This window comes from Tachysurus vachellii, chromosome 7 (assembly GCF_030014155.1).
Source record: "Tachysurus vachellii isolate PV-2020 chromosome 7, HZAU_Pvac_v1, whole genome shotgun sequence".
NCBI lineage: Eukaryota > Metazoa > Chordata > Actinopteri > Siluriformes > Bagridae > Tachysurus > Tachysurus vachellii.
In genome coordinates, this window is record NC_083466.1 from 28878431 (window position 1) to 28891742 (window position 13312).

General features: G+C 44.4%; 21 non-coding genes across 21 annotated transcripts; 9 read left to right on the forward strand and 12 right to left on the reverse strand.

Annotated features, from left to right (window-relative positions):
• Positions 1-87: 87 nt before the first annotated feature.
• On the forward strand, positions 88-159 carry trnag-ucc (transfer RNA glycine (anticodon UCC)). The gene has a single exon. It is a non-coding gene; the product is annotated as a tRNA-Gly (tRNA).
• A 1019-nt stretch (positions 160-1178) lies between these two features.
• trnav-aac (transfer RNA valine (anticodon AAC)) lies at positions 1179-1251 on the reverse strand. The gene has a single exon. It is a non-coding gene; the product is annotated as a tRNA-Val (tRNA).
• Positions 1252-1483: 232 nt separating this feature from the next.
• trnav-cac (transfer RNA valine (anticodon CAC)) lies at positions 1484-1556 on the reverse strand. Its single transcript has one exon. It is a non-coding gene; the product is annotated as a tRNA-Val (tRNA).
• A 119-nt stretch (positions 1557-1675) lies between these two features.
• On the forward strand, positions 1676-1747 carry trnag-ucc (transfer RNA glycine (anticodon UCC)). Its single transcript has one exon. It is a non-coding gene; the product is annotated as a tRNA-Gly (tRNA).
• A 1225-nt stretch (positions 1748-2972) lies between these two features.
• On the reverse strand, positions 2973-3045 carry trnav-cac (transfer RNA valine (anticodon CAC)). Its single transcript has one exon. It is a non-coding gene; the product is annotated as a tRNA-Val (tRNA).
• A 119-nt stretch (positions 3046-3164) lies between these two features.
• Positions 3165-3236, forward strand: trnag-ucc (transfer RNA glycine (anticodon UCC)). The gene has a single exon. It is a non-coding gene; the product is annotated as a tRNA-Gly (tRNA).
• A 1011-nt stretch (positions 3237-4247) lies between these two features.
• On the reverse strand, positions 4248-4320 carry trnav-aac (transfer RNA valine (anticodon AAC)). The gene has a single exon. It is a non-coding gene; the product is annotated as a tRNA-Val (tRNA).
• Positions 4321-4552: 232 nt separating this feature from the next.
• On the reverse strand, positions 4553-4625 carry trnav-cac (transfer RNA valine (anticodon CAC)). Its single transcript has one exon. It is a non-coding gene; the product is annotated as a tRNA-Val (tRNA).
• A 119-nt stretch (positions 4626-4744) lies between these two features.
• Positions 4745-4816, forward strand: trnag-ucc (transfer RNA glycine (anticodon UCC)). Its single transcript has one exon. It is a non-coding gene; the product is annotated as a tRNA-Gly (tRNA).
• Positions 4817-5749: 933 nt separating this feature from the next.
• Positions 5750-5822, reverse strand: trnav-aac (transfer RNA valine (anticodon AAC)). The gene has a single exon. It is a non-coding gene; the product is annotated as a tRNA-Val (tRNA).
• Positions 5823-6054: 232 nt separating this feature from the next.
• trnav-cac (transfer RNA valine (anticodon CAC)) lies at positions 6055-6127 on the reverse strand. Its single transcript has one exon. It is a non-coding gene; the product is annotated as a tRNA-Val (tRNA).
• Positions 6128-6246: 119 nt separating this feature from the next.
• On the forward strand, positions 6247-6318 carry trnag-ucc (transfer RNA glycine (anticodon UCC)). Its single transcript has one exon. It is a non-coding gene; the product is annotated as a tRNA-Gly (tRNA).
• Positions 6319-7625: 1307 nt separating this feature from the next.
• Positions 7626-7698, reverse strand: trnav-cac (transfer RNA valine (anticodon CAC)). The gene has a single exon. It is a non-coding gene; the product is annotated as a tRNA-Val (tRNA).
• Positions 7699-7817: 119 nt separating this feature from the next.
• trnag-ucc (transfer RNA glycine (anticodon UCC)) lies at positions 7818-7889 on the forward strand. Its single transcript has one exon. It is a non-coding gene; the product is annotated as a tRNA-Gly (tRNA).
• A 1013-nt stretch (positions 7890-8902) lies between these two features.
• trnav-aac (transfer RNA valine (anticodon AAC)) lies at positions 8903-8975 on the reverse strand. The gene has a single exon. It is a non-coding gene; the product is annotated as a tRNA-Val (tRNA).
• A 232-nt stretch (positions 8976-9207) lies between these two features.
• On the reverse strand, positions 9208-9280 carry trnav-cac (transfer RNA valine (anticodon CAC)). Its single transcript has one exon. It is a non-coding gene; the product is annotated as a tRNA-Val (tRNA).
• Positions 9281-9399: 119 nt separating this feature from the next.
• Positions 9400-9471, forward strand: trnag-ucc (transfer RNA glycine (anticodon UCC)). Its single transcript has one exon. It is a non-coding gene; the product is annotated as a tRNA-Gly (tRNA).
• Positions 9472-10698: 1227 nt separating this feature from the next.
• Positions 10699-10771, reverse strand: trnav-cac (transfer RNA valine (anticodon CAC)). Its single transcript has one exon. It is a non-coding gene; the product is annotated as a tRNA-Val (tRNA).
• A 119-nt stretch (positions 10772-10890) lies between these two features.
• On the forward strand, positions 10891-10962 carry trnag-ucc (transfer RNA glycine (anticodon UCC)). Its single transcript has one exon. It is a non-coding gene; the product is annotated as a tRNA-Gly (tRNA).
• A 1307-nt stretch (positions 10963-12269) lies between these two features.
• Positions 12270-12342, reverse strand: trnav-cac (transfer RNA valine (anticodon CAC)). The gene has a single exon. It is a non-coding gene; the product is annotated as a tRNA-Val (tRNA).
• Positions 12343-12461: 119 nt separating this feature from the next.
• trnag-ucc (transfer RNA glycine (anticodon UCC)) lies at positions 12462-12533 on the forward strand. Its single transcript has one exon. It is a non-coding gene; the product is annotated as a tRNA-Gly (tRNA).
• Positions 12534-13312: the final 779 nt, after the last annotated feature.

Consider the following 13312-nt stretch of genomic DNA (forward strand, 5'->3'; position numbering starts at 1 on the left):
CTGGGAAACATCAAAGTAACAAATAAATAAGAGTTACTAAAAAAGCATCAACTTTCAGTCACCAAAGTTGGTGTCACTGCAGACAAGGCGTTGGTGGTATAGTGGTGAGCATAGCTGCCTTCCAAGCAGTTGACCCCGGGTTCGATTCCGGCCAACGCATGACCTTTAACAACACTTGTTTGAAGCTCAAACACTTGAGTGCCACTGTTGAGAAGCAGACTCAATTGAATCGCTTATGTTACAGCTGGATGTGAGAGCTCATTCTGATTTCCACTTGTGTTGTAAGTGGTTGTTTGTTTCAAAAATTTCTGTATGTTGTTTCAGCTGCAACAAAACACTTGCATGCAGTTTAGTCCCCGTTGTGGAGAAGAAACTGCTCAAGTCACGTTCAGAGTCTCAATTTCTGTCTGCTCTCACACGAGCTGATACAACAGGTTGCTTACTGAAGCAACGCTCAAAAGCCTCAGCGTGTTTCTGCCCGGTTGCAACCCGTGGTCCTTTCGCATCTTAGGCAACGCTATGAAGGCTACAATACAGAAACTTCAAAGCACCACCATAGGCTTTCAATAAAATTGAAAAATTCTGGAAATGACTTAAGGAAGGAAGAAAATGTTTCAGCATTTGATCGCCAAAGCAGATAACCAATAAACTTCAGAAACCACAGCAAAGACTTCTCAACCTATGCCGAGGCCCTGGGAAACAACAAAGTATCTAAATAAATAAGCGTTACTAAAATGCTTCAACTTTCATTCGCCAAACTTTTCGAATTTAGCAGCCAAATGTTTGGTGGTATAGTGGTGAGCATACCTGGCTTAAAAGAAGTTGACTGGGTCCGATAGCCCGGCCAACGCACGACCATTAACGCGCTTGTTTGAGGCTAAAAGACTTGAGTGCCACTGTCGAGAAGCAGACACAATTGAGTTGCTTTCGATACAGCCTGATGTAAGAGCTCTTTCCTGATTTCCACTTGGGTTGTGGGTGGTTGTTTTTTTTTCACAATTTTCAGTATGTTGTTTCAGCTGCAACAAACACTCGTTTATGCAGTATAGCGAATTTTAAGGTAGGCACCTTGTTGTGGTGAAAATGCATCTGTCACGTTCAGAGTCTCAATGTCTGACTGTGTCACGCGAGTTGAAACAACAGGCTGCTAACTGAAGCAAAGCTCAAAAGCCTCAGCATGTTTCTGCCCGGTTTCGAACCGGGGACCTTTCGCGTGTTAGGCGAACGTGATAACCGCTACACTACAGAAACTATAAAGCGTGACTTCAGGCTCTCGGTCTGAAAATAAATTAAGGAACCGACAAAAGGAAGAAAGAAACTGTTTCTTCGTTTGATCGCAATAGCACATGAGCACCCACCTGAAAGCTGTCGCACTATGTGGGAATCAGGCTGGTTTCAGGTTGTTCCAGAAGGAACGGCCAACACAGAGCGCCAAACTCGACTCTTATTTCCTGTAAACCAAAAGCCCCTCAGACCAAACGCTTGTTTCTGCCCGGTTTCGAACCGGGGACCTTTCGCGTGTGAGGCGAATGTGATAACCACTACACTACAGAAACCACAGCAAAGCCTGCCTACCCTTTGCTGAGGCCTGGGAAACATCAAAGTAACAAAATAAGTAAGAGTTACTAAAAAGCATCAACTTTCAGTCACCAAAGTTGGTGTCACTGCAGACAAGGCGTTGGTGGTATAGTGGTGAGCATAGCTGCCTTCCAAGCAGTTGACCCGGGTTCGATTCCCGGCCAACGCATGACCTTTAACAACACTTATTCCACTGATTTCCACTTGTGTTGTAAGTGGTTGTTTGTTTCAAAAATTTCTGTATGTTGTTTCAGCTGCAACAAACACTTGCATGCAGTTTAGTCCCCGTTGTGGAGAAACTGCTCAAGTCACGTTCAGAGTCTCAATTTCTGTCTGCTCTCACACGAGCTGATACAACAGGTTGCTTACTGAAGCAACGCTCAAAAGCCTCAGCGTGTTTCTGCCCGGTTGCAACCCGTGGTCCTTTCGCATCTTAGGCAACGCTATGAAGGCTACAATACAGAAACTTCAAAGCACCACCATAGGCTTTCAATAAAATTGAAAAATTCTGGAAATGACTTAAGGAAGGAAGAAAATGTTTCAGCATTTGATCGCCAAAGCAGATAACCAATAAACTTCAGAAACCACAGCAAAGACTTCTCAACCTATGCCGAGGCCTGGGAAACAACAAAGTATCTAAATAAATAAGCGTTACTAAAATGCTTCAACTTTCATTCGCCAAACTTTTCGAATTTAGCAGCCAAAATGTTGGTGGTATAGTGGTGAGCATACCTGGCTTAAAAGAAGTTGACTGGGTCCGATAGCCCGGCCAACGCACGACCATTAACGCGCTTGTTTGAGGCTAAAAGACTTGAGTGTCACTGTCGAGAAGCAGACACAATTGAGTTGCTTTCGATACAGCCTGATGTAAGAGCTCTTTCTGATTTCCACTTGGGTTGTGGGTGGTTGTTTTTTTTCCACAATTTTCAGTATGTTGTTTCAGCTGCAACAAACACTCGTTTATGCAGTATAGCGAATTTTAAGGTAGGCACCTTGTTGTGGTGAAAATGCATCTGTCACGTTCAGTCTCAATGTCTGACTGTGTCACGTGAGTTGAAACAACAGGCTGCTAACTGAAGCAAAGCTCAAAAGCCTCAGCATGTTTCAAACCGGGGACCTTTCGCATGTTAGGCGAACGTGATAACCGCTACACTACAGAAACTATAAAGCGTGACTTCAGGCTCTCGGTCTGAAAATAAATTAAGGAACCGACAAAAGGAAGAAAGAAACTGTTTCTTCGTTTGATCGCAATAGCACATGAGCACCCACCTGAAAGCTGTCGCATTATGTGGGAATCAGGCTGGTTTCAGGTTGTTCCAGAAGGAACGGCCAACACAGAGCGCCAAACTCGACTCTTATTTCCTGTAAACCAAAAGCCCCTCAGACCAAACGCTTGTTTCTGCCCGGTTTCGAACCGGGGACCTTTCGCGTGTGAGGCGAATGTGATAACCACTACACTACAGAAACCACAGCAAAGCCTGCCTACCCTTTGCTGAGGCCTGGGAAACATCAAAGTAACAAAATAAGTAAGAGTTACTAAAAAGCATCAACTTTCAGTCACCAAAGTTGGTGTCACTGCAGACAAGGCGTTGGTGGTATAGTGGTGAGCATAGCTGCCTTCCAAGCAGTTGACCCGGGTTCGATTCCCGGCCAACGCATGACCTTTAACAACACTTGTTTGAAGCTCAAACACTTGAGTGCCACTGTTGAGAAGCAGACTCAATTGAATCGCTTATGTTACAGCTGGATGTGAGAGCTCATTCTGATTTCCACTTGTGTTGTAAGTGGTTGTTTGTTTCAAAAATTTCTGTATGTTGTTTCAGCTGCAACAAACACTTGCATGCAGTTTAGTCCCCGTTGTGGAGAAACTGCTCAAGTCACGTTCAGAGTCTCAATTTCTGTCTGCTCTCACACGAGCTGATACAACAGGTTGCTTACTGAAGCAACGCTCAAAAGCCTCAGCGTGTTTCTGCCCGGTTGCAACCCGTGGTCCTTTCGCATCTTAGGCAACGCTATGAAGGCTACAATACAGAAACTTCAAAGCACCACCATAGGCTTTCAATAAAATTGACAAATTCTGGAAATGACTTAAGGAAGGAAGAAAATGTTTCAGCATTTGATCGCCAAAGCAGATAACCAATAAACTTCAGAAACCACAGCAAAGACTTCTCAACCTATGCCGAGGCCTGGGAAACAACAAAGTATCTAAATAAATAAGCGTTACTAAAATGCTTCAACTTTCATTCGCCAAACTTTTCGAATTTAGCAGCCAAAATGTTGGTGGTATAGTGGTGAGCATACCTGGCTTAAAAGAAGTTGACTGGGTCCGATAGCCCGGCCAACGCACGACCATTAACGCGCTTGTTTGAGGCTAAAAGACTTGAGTGCCACTGTCGAGAAGCAGACACAATTGAGTTGCTTTCGATACAGCCTGATGTAAGAGCTCTTTCTGATTTCCACTTGGGTTGTGGGTGGTTGTTTTTTTTTCACAATTTTCAGTATGTTGTTTCAGCTGCAACAAACACTCGTTTATGCAGTATAGCGAATTTTAAGGTAGGCACCTTGTTGTGGTGAAAATGCATCTGTCACGTTCAGTCTCAATGTCTGACTGTGTCACGTGAGTTGAAACAACAGGCTGCTAACTGAAGCAAAGCTCAAAAGCCTCAGCATGTTTCTGCCCGGTTTCGAACCGGGCACCTTTCGCGTGTTAGGCGAACGTGATAACCGCTACACTACAGAAACTATAAAGCGTGACTTCAGGCTCTCGGTCTGAAAATAAATTAAGGAACCGACAAAAGGAAGAAAGAAACTGTTTCTTCGTTTGATCGCAATAGCACATGAGCACCCACGTGAAAGCTGTCGCACTATGTGGGAATCAGGCTGGTTTCAGGTTGTTCCAGAAGGAACGGCCAACACAGAGCGCCAAACTCGACTCTTATTTCCTGTAAACCAAAAGCCCCTCAGACCAAACGCTTGTTTCTGCCCGGTTTCGAACCGGGGACCTTTCGCGTGTGAGGCGAATGTGATAACCACTACACTACAGAAACCACAGCAAAGCCTGCCTACCCTTTGCTGAGGCCTGGGAAACATCAAAGTAACAAAATAAGTAAGAGTTACTAAAAAGCATCAACTTTCAGTCACCAAAGTTGGTGTCACTGCAGACAAGGAGTTGGTGGTATAGTGGTGAGCATAGCTGCCTTCCAAGCAGTTGACCCGGGTTCGATTCCCGGCCAACGCATGACCTTTAACAACACTTATTCCACTGATTTCCACTTGTGTTGTAAGTGGTTGTTTGTTTCAAAAATTTCTGTATGTTGTTTCAGCTGCAACAAACACTTGCATGCAGTTTAGTCCCCGTTGTGGAGAAACTGCTCAAGTCACGTTCAGAGTCTCAATTTCTGTCTGCTCTCACACGAGCTGATACAACAGGTTGCTTACTGAAGCAACGCTCAAAAGCCTCAGCGTGTTTCTGCACGGTTGCAACCCGTGGTCCTTTCGCATCTTAGGCAACGCTATGAAGGCTACAATACAGAAACTTCAAAGCACCACCATAGGCTTTCAATAAAATTGACAAATTCTGGAAATGACTTAAGGAAGGAAGAAAATGTTTCAGCATTTGATCGCCAAAGCAGATAACCAATAAACTTCAGAAACCACAGCAAAGACTTCTCAACCTATGCCGAGGCCTGGGAAACAACAAAGTATCTAAATAAATAAGCGTTACTAAAATGCTTCAACTTTCATTCGCCAAACTTTTCGAATTTAGCAGCCAAAATGTTGGTGGTATAGTGGTGAGCATACCTGGCTTAAAAGAAGTTGACTGGGTCCGATAGCCCGGCCAACGCACGACCATTAACGCGCTTGTTTGAGGCTAAAAGACTTGAGTGCCACTGTCGAGAAGCAGACACAATTGAGTTGCTTTCGATACAGCCTGATGTAAGAGCTCTTTCTGATTTCCACTTGGGTTGTGGGTGGTTGTTTTTTTTTCACAATTTTCAGTATGTTGTTTCAGCTGCAACAAACACTCGTTTATGCAGTATAGCGAATTTTAAGGTAGGCACCTTGTTGTGGTGAAAATGCATCTGTCACGTTCAGAGTCTCAATGTCTGACTGTGTCACGCGAGTTGAAACAACAGGCTGCTAACTGAAGCAAAGCTCAAAAGCCTCAGCATGTTTCTGCCCGGTTTCGAACCGGGGACCTTTCGCGTGTTAGGCGAACGTGATAACCGCTACACTACAGAAACTATAAAGCGTGACTTCAGGCTCTCGGTCTGAAAATAAATTAAGGAACCGACAAAAGGAAGAAAGAAACTGTTTCTTCGTTTGATCGCAATAGCACATGAGCACCCACGTGAAAGCTGTCGCACTATGTGGGAATCAGGCTGGTTTCAGGTTGTTCCAGAAGGAACGGCCAACACAGAGCGCCAAACTCGACTCTTATTTCCTGTAAACCAAAAGCCCCTCAGACCAAACGCTTGTTTCTGCCCGGTTTCGAACCGGGGACCTTTCGCGTGTGAGGCGAATGTGATAACCACTACACTACAGAAACCACAGCAAAGCCTGCCTACCCTTTGCTGAGGCCTGGGAAACATCAAAGTAACAAAATAAGTAAGAGTTACTAAAAAGCATCAACTTTCAGTCACCAAAGTTGGTGTCACTGCAGACAAGGCGTTGGTGGTATAGTGGTGAGCATAGCTGCCTTCCAAGCAGTTGACCCGGGTTCGATTCCCGGCCAACGCATGACCTTTAACAACACTTGTTTGAAGCTCAAACACTTGAGTGCCACTGTTGAGAAGCAGACTCAATTGAATCGCTTATGTTACAGCTGGATGTGAGAGCTCATTCTGATTTCCACTTGTGTTGTAAGTGGTTGTTTGTTTCAAAAATTTCTGTATGTTGTTTCAGCTGCAACAAACACTTGCATGCAGTTTAGTCCCCGTTGTGGAGAAACTGCTCAAGTCACGTTCAGAGTCTCAATTTCTGTCTGCTCTCACACGAGCTGATACAACAGGTTGCTTACTGAAGCAACGCTCAAAAGCCTCAGCGTGTTTCTGCCCGGTTGCAACCCGTGGTCCTTTCGCATCTTAGGCAACGCTATGAAGGCTACAATACAGAAACTTCAAAGCACCACCATAGGCTTTCAATAAAATTGAAAAATTCTGGAAATGACTTAAGGAAGGAAGAAAATGTTTCAGCATTTGATCGCCAAAGCAGATAACCAATAAACTTCAGAAACCACAGCAAAGACTTCTCAACCTATGCCGAGGCCTGGGAAACAACAAAGTATCTAAATAAATAAGCGTTACTAAAATGCTTCAACTTTCATTCACCAAACTTTTTTCGAATTTAGCAGCCAAAATGTTGGTGGTATAGTGGTGAGCATACCTGGCTTAAAAGAAGTTGACTGGGTCCGATAGCCCGGCCAACGCACGACCATTAACGCGCTTGTTTGAGGCTAAAAGACTTGAGTGCCACTGTCGAGAAGCAGACACAATTGAGTTGCTTTCGATACAGCCTGATGTAAGAGCTCTTTCTGATTTCCACTTGGGTTGTGGGTGGTTGTTTTTTTTCCACAATTTTCAGTATGTTGTTTCAGCTGCAACAAACACTCGTTTATGCAGTATAGCGAATTTTAAGGTAGGCACCTTGTTGTGGTGAAAATGCATCTGTCACGTTCAGTCTCAATGTCTGACTGTGTCACGTGAGTTGAAACAACAGGCTGCTAACTGAAGCAAAGCTCAAAAGCCTCAGCATGTTTCAAACCGGGGACCTTTCGCATGTTAGGCGAACGTGATAACCGCTACACTACAGAAACTATAAAGCGTGACTTCAGGCTCTCGGTCTGAAAATAAATTAAGGAACCGACAAAAGGAAGAAAGAAACTGTTTCTTCGTTTGATCGCAATAGCACATGAGCACCCACGTGAAAGCTGTCGCACTATGTGGGAATCAGGCTGGTTTCAGGTTGTTCCAGAAGGAACGGCCAACACAGAGCGCCAAACTCGACTCTTATTTCCTGTAAACCAAAAGCCCCTCAGACCAAATGCTTGTTTCTGCCCGGTTTCGAACCGGGGACCTTTCGCGTGTGAGGCGAATGTGATAACCACTACACTACAGAAACCACAGCAAAGCCTGCCTACCCTTTGCTGAGGCCTGGGAAACATCAAAGTAACAAAATAAATAAGAGTTACTAAAAAGCATCAACTTTCAGTCACCAAAGTTGGTGTCACTGCAGACAAGGCGTTGGTGGTATAGTGGTGAGCATAGCTGCCTTCCAAGCAGTTGACCCAGGTTCGATTCCCGGCCAACGCATGACCTTTAACAACACTTGTTTGAAGCTCAAACACTTGAGTGCCACTGTTGAGAAGCAGACTCAATTGAATCGCTTATGTTACAGCTGGATGTGAGAGCTCATTCTGATTTCCACTTGTGTTGTAAGTGGTTGTTTGTTTCAAAAATTTCTGTATGTTGTTTCAGCTGCAACAAACACTTGCATGCAGTTTAGTCCCCGTTGTGGAGAAACTGCTCAAGTCACGTTCAGAGTCTCAATTTCTGTCTGCTCTCACACGAGCTGATACAACAGGTTGCTTACTGAAGCAACGCTCAAAAGCCTCAGCGTGTTTCTGCCCGGTTGCAACCCGTGGTCCTTTCGCATCTTAGGCAACGCTATGAAGGCTACAATACAGAAACTTCAAAGCACCACCATAGGCTTTCAATAAAATTGAAAAATTCTGGAAATGACTTAAGGAAGGAAGAAAATGTTTCAGCATTTGATCGCCAAAGCAGATAACCAATAAACTTCAGAAACCACAGCAAAGACTTCTCAACCTATGCCGAGGCCTGGGAAACAACAAAGTATCTAAATAAATAAGCGTTACTAAAATGCTTCAACTTTCATTCGCCAAACTTTTCGAATTTAGCAGCCAAAATGTTGGTGGTATAGTGGTGAGCATACCTGGCTTAAAAGAAGTTGACTGGGTCCGATAGCCCGGCCAACGCACGACCATTAACGCGCTTGTTTGAGGCTAAAAGACTTGAGTGCCACTGTCGAGAAGCAGACACAATTGAGTTGCTTTCGATACAGCCTGATGTAAGAGCTCTTTCTGATTTCCACTTGGGTTGTGGGTGGTTGTTTTTTTTTCACAATTTTCAGTATGTTGTTTCAGCTGCAACAAACACTCGTTTATGCAGTATAGCGAATTTTAAGGTAGGCACCTTGTTGTGGTGAAAATGCATCTGTCACGTTCAGAGTCTCAATGTCTGACTGTGTCACGCGAGTTGAAACAACAGGCTGCTAACTGAAGCAAAGCTCAAAAGCCTCAGCATGTTTCTGCCCGGTTTCGAACCGGGGACCTTTCGCGTGTTAGGCGAACGTGATAACCGCTACACTACAGAAACTATAAAGCGTGACTTCAGGCTCTCGGTCTGAAAATAAATTAAGGAACCGACAAAAGGAAGAAAGAAACTGTTTCTTCGTTTGATCGCAATAGCACATGAGCACCCACCTGAAAGCTGTCGCACTATGTGGGAATCAGGCTGGTTTCAGGTTGTTCCAGAAGGAACGGCCAACACAGAGCGCCAAACTCGACTCTTATTTCCTGTAAACCAAAAGCCCCTCAGACCAAACGCTTGTTTCTGCCCGGTTTCGAACCGGGGACCTTTCGCGTGTGAGGCGAATGTGATAACCACTACACTACAGAAACCACAGCAAAGCCTGCCTACCCTTTGCTGAGGCCTGGGAAACATCAAAGTAACAAAATAAGTAAGAGTTACTAAAAAGCATCAACTTTCAGTCACCAAAGTTGGTGTCACTGCAGACAAGGCGTTGGTGGTATAGTGGTGAGCATAGCTGCCTTCCAAGCAGTTGACCCGGGTTCGATTCCTGGCCAACGCATGACCTTTAACAACACTTATTCCACTGATTTCCACTTGTGTTGTAAGTGGTTGTTTGTTTCAAAAATTTCTGTATGTTGTTTCAGCTGCAACAAACACTTGCATGCAGTTTAGTCCCCGTTGTGGAGAAACTGCTCAAGTCACGTTCAGAGTCTCAATTTCTGTCTGCTCTCACACGAGCTGATACAACAGGTTGCTTACTGAAGCAACGCTCAAAAGCCTCAGCGTGTTTCTGCCCGGTTGCAACCCGTGGTCCTTTCGCATCTTAGGCAACGCTATGAAGGCTACAATACAGAAACTTCAAAGCACCACCATAGGCTTTCAATAAAATTGAAAAATTCTGGAAATGACTTAAGGAAGGAAGAAAATGTTTCAGCATTTGATCGCCAAAGCAGATAACCAATAAACTTCAGAAACCACAGCAAAGACTTCTCAACCTATGCCGAGGCCTGGGAAACAACAAAGTATCTAAATAAATAAGCGTTACTAAAATGCTTCAACTTTCATTCGCCAAACTTTTTTCGAATTTAGCAGCCAAAATGTTGGTGGTATAGTGGTGAGCATACCTGGCTTAAAAGAAGTTGACTGGGTCCGATAGCCCGGCCAACGCACGACCATTAACGCGCTTGTTTGAGGCTAAAAGACTTGAGTGCCACTGTCGAGAAGCAGACACAATTGAGTTGCTTTCGATACAGCCTGATGTAAGAGCTCTTTCTGATTTCCACTTGGGTTGTGGGTGGTTGTTTTTTTTCCACAATTTTCAGTATGTTGTTTCAGCTGCAACAAACACTCGTTTATGCAGTATAGCGAATTTTAAGGTAGGCACCTTGTTGTGGTGAAAATGCATCTGTCACGTTCAGTCTCAATGTCTGACTGTGTCACGTGAGTTGAAACAACAGGCTGCTAACTGAAGCAAAGCTCAAAAGCCTCAGCATGTTTCAAACCGGGGACCTTTCGCATGTTAGGCGAACGTGATAACCGCTACACTACAGAAACTATAAAGCGTGACTTCAGGCTCTCGGTCTGAAAATAAATTAAGGAACCGACAAAAGGAAGAAAGAAACTGTTTCTTCGTTTGATCGCAATAGCACATGAGCACCCACCTGAAAGCTGTCGCACTATGTGGGAATCAGGCTGGTTTCAGGTTGTTCCAGAAGGAACGGCCAACACAGAGCGCCAAACTCGACTCTTATTTCCTGTAAACCAAAAGCCCCTCAGACCAAACGCTTGTTTCTGCCCGGTTTCGAACCGGGGACCTTTCGCGTGTGAGGCGAATGTGATAACCACTACACTACAGAAACCACAGCAAAGCCTGCCTACCCTTTGCTGAGGCCTGGGAAACATCAAAGTAACAAAATAAATAAGAGTTACTAAAAAGCATCAACTTTCAGTCACCAAAGTTGGTGTCACTGCAGACAAGGCGTTGGTGGTATAGTGGTGAGCATAGCTGCCTTCCAAGCAGTTGACCCGGGTTCGATTCCCGGCCAACGCATGACCTTTAACAACACTTGTTTGAAGCTCAAACACTTGAGTGCCACTGTTGAGAAGCAGACTCAATTGAATCGCTTATGTTACAGCTGGATGTGAGAGCTCATTCTGATTTCCACTTGTGTTGTAAGTGGTTGTTTGTTTCAAAAATTTCTGTATGTTGTTTCAGCTGCAACAAACACTTGCATGCAGTTTAGTCCCCGTTGTGGAGAAACTGCTCAAGTCACGTTCAGAGTCTCAATTTCTGTCTGCTCTCACACGAGCTGATACAACAGGTTGCTTACTGAAGCAACGCTCAAAAGCCTCAGCGTGTTTCTGCCCGGTTGCAACCCGTGGTCCTTTCGCATCTTAGGCAACGCTATGAAGGCTACAATACAGAAACTTCAAAGCACCACCATAGGCTTTCAATAAAATTGAAAAATTCTGGAAATGACTTAAGGAAGGAAGAAAATGTTTCAGCATTTGATCGCCAAAGCAGATAACCAATAAACTTCAGAAACCACAGCAAAGACTTCTCAACCTATGCCGAGGCCTGGGAAACAACAAAGTATCTAAATAAATAAGCGTTACTAAAATGCTTCAACTTTCATTCGCCAAACTTTTTTCGAATTTAGCAGCCAAAATGTTGGTGGTATAGTGGTGAGCATACCTGGCTTAAAAGAAGTTGACTGGGTCCGATAGCCCGGCCAACGCACGACCATTAACGCGCTTGTTTGAGGCTAAAAGACTTGAGTGCCACTGTCGAGAAGCAGACACAATTGAGTTGCTTTCGATACAGCCTGATGTAAGAGCTCTTTCTGATTTCCACTTGGGTTGTGGGTGGTTGTTTTTTTTTCACAATTTTCAGTATGTTGTTTCAGCTGCAACAAACACTCGTTTATGCAGTATAGCGAATTTTAAGGTAGGCACCTTGTTGTGGTGAAAATGCATCTGTCACGTTCAGTCTCAATGTCTGACTGTGTCACGTGAGTTGAAACAACAGGCTGCTAACTGAAGCAAAGCTCAAAAGCCTCAGCATGTTTCAAACCGGGGACCTTTCGCGTGTTAGGCGAACGTGATAACCGCTACACTACAGAAACTATAAAGCGTGACTTCAGGCTCTCGGTCTGAAAATAAATTAAGGAACCGACAAAAGGAAGAAAGAAACTGTTTCTTCGTTTGATCGCAATAGCACATGAGCACCCACGTGAAAGCTGTCGCACTATGTGGGAATCAGGCTGGTTTCAGGTTGTTCCAGAAGGAACGGCCAACACAGAGCGCCAAACTCGACTCTTATTTCCTGTAAACCAAAAGCCCCTCAGACCAAACGCTTGTTTCTGCCCGGTTTCGAACCGGGGACCTTTCGCGTGTGAGGCGAATGTGATAACCACTACACTACAGAAACCACAGCAAAGCCTGCCTACCCTTTGCTGAGGCCTGGGAAACATCAAAGTAACAAAATAAGTAAGAGTTACTAAAAAGCATCAACTTTCAGTCACCAAAGTTGGTGTCACTGCAGACAAGGCGTTGGTGGTATAGTGGTGAGCATAGCTGCCTTCCAAGCAGTTGACCCGGGTTCGATTCCCGGCCAACGCATGACCTTTAACAACACTTATTCCACTGATTTCCACTTGTGTTGTAAGTGGTTGTTTGTTTCAAAAATTTCTGTATGTTGTTTCAGCTGCAACAAACACTTGCATGCAGTTTAGTCCCCGTTGTGGAGAAACTGCTCAAGTCACGTTCAGAGTCTCAATTTCTGTCTGCTCTCACACGAGCTGATACAACAGGTTGCTTACTGAAGCAACGCTCAAAAGCCTCAGCGTGTTTCTGCCCGGTTGCAACCCGTGGTCCTTTCGCATCTTAGGCAACGCTATGAAGGCTACAATACAGAAACTTCAAAGCACCACCATAGGCTTTCAATAAAATTGAAAAATTCTGGAAATGACTTAAGGAAGGAAGAAAATGTTTCAGCATTTGATCGCCAAAGCAGATAACCAATAAACTTCAGAAACCACAGCAAAGACTTCTCAACCTATGCCGAGGCCTGGGAAACAACAAAGTATCTAAATAAATAAGCGTTACTAAAATGCTTCAACTTTCATTCGCCAAACTTTTCGAATTTAGCAGCCAAAATGTTGGTGGTATAGTGGTGAGCATACCTGGCTTAAAAGAAGTTGACTGGGTCCGATAGCCCGGCCAACGCACGACCATTAACGCGCTTGTTTGAGGCTAAAAGACTTGAGTGTCACTGTCGAGAAGCAGACACAATTGAGTTGCTTTCGATACAGCCTGATGTAAGAGCTCTTTCTGATTTCCACTTGGGTTGTGGGTGGTTGTTTTTTTTCCACAATTTTCAGTATGTTGTTTCAGCTGCA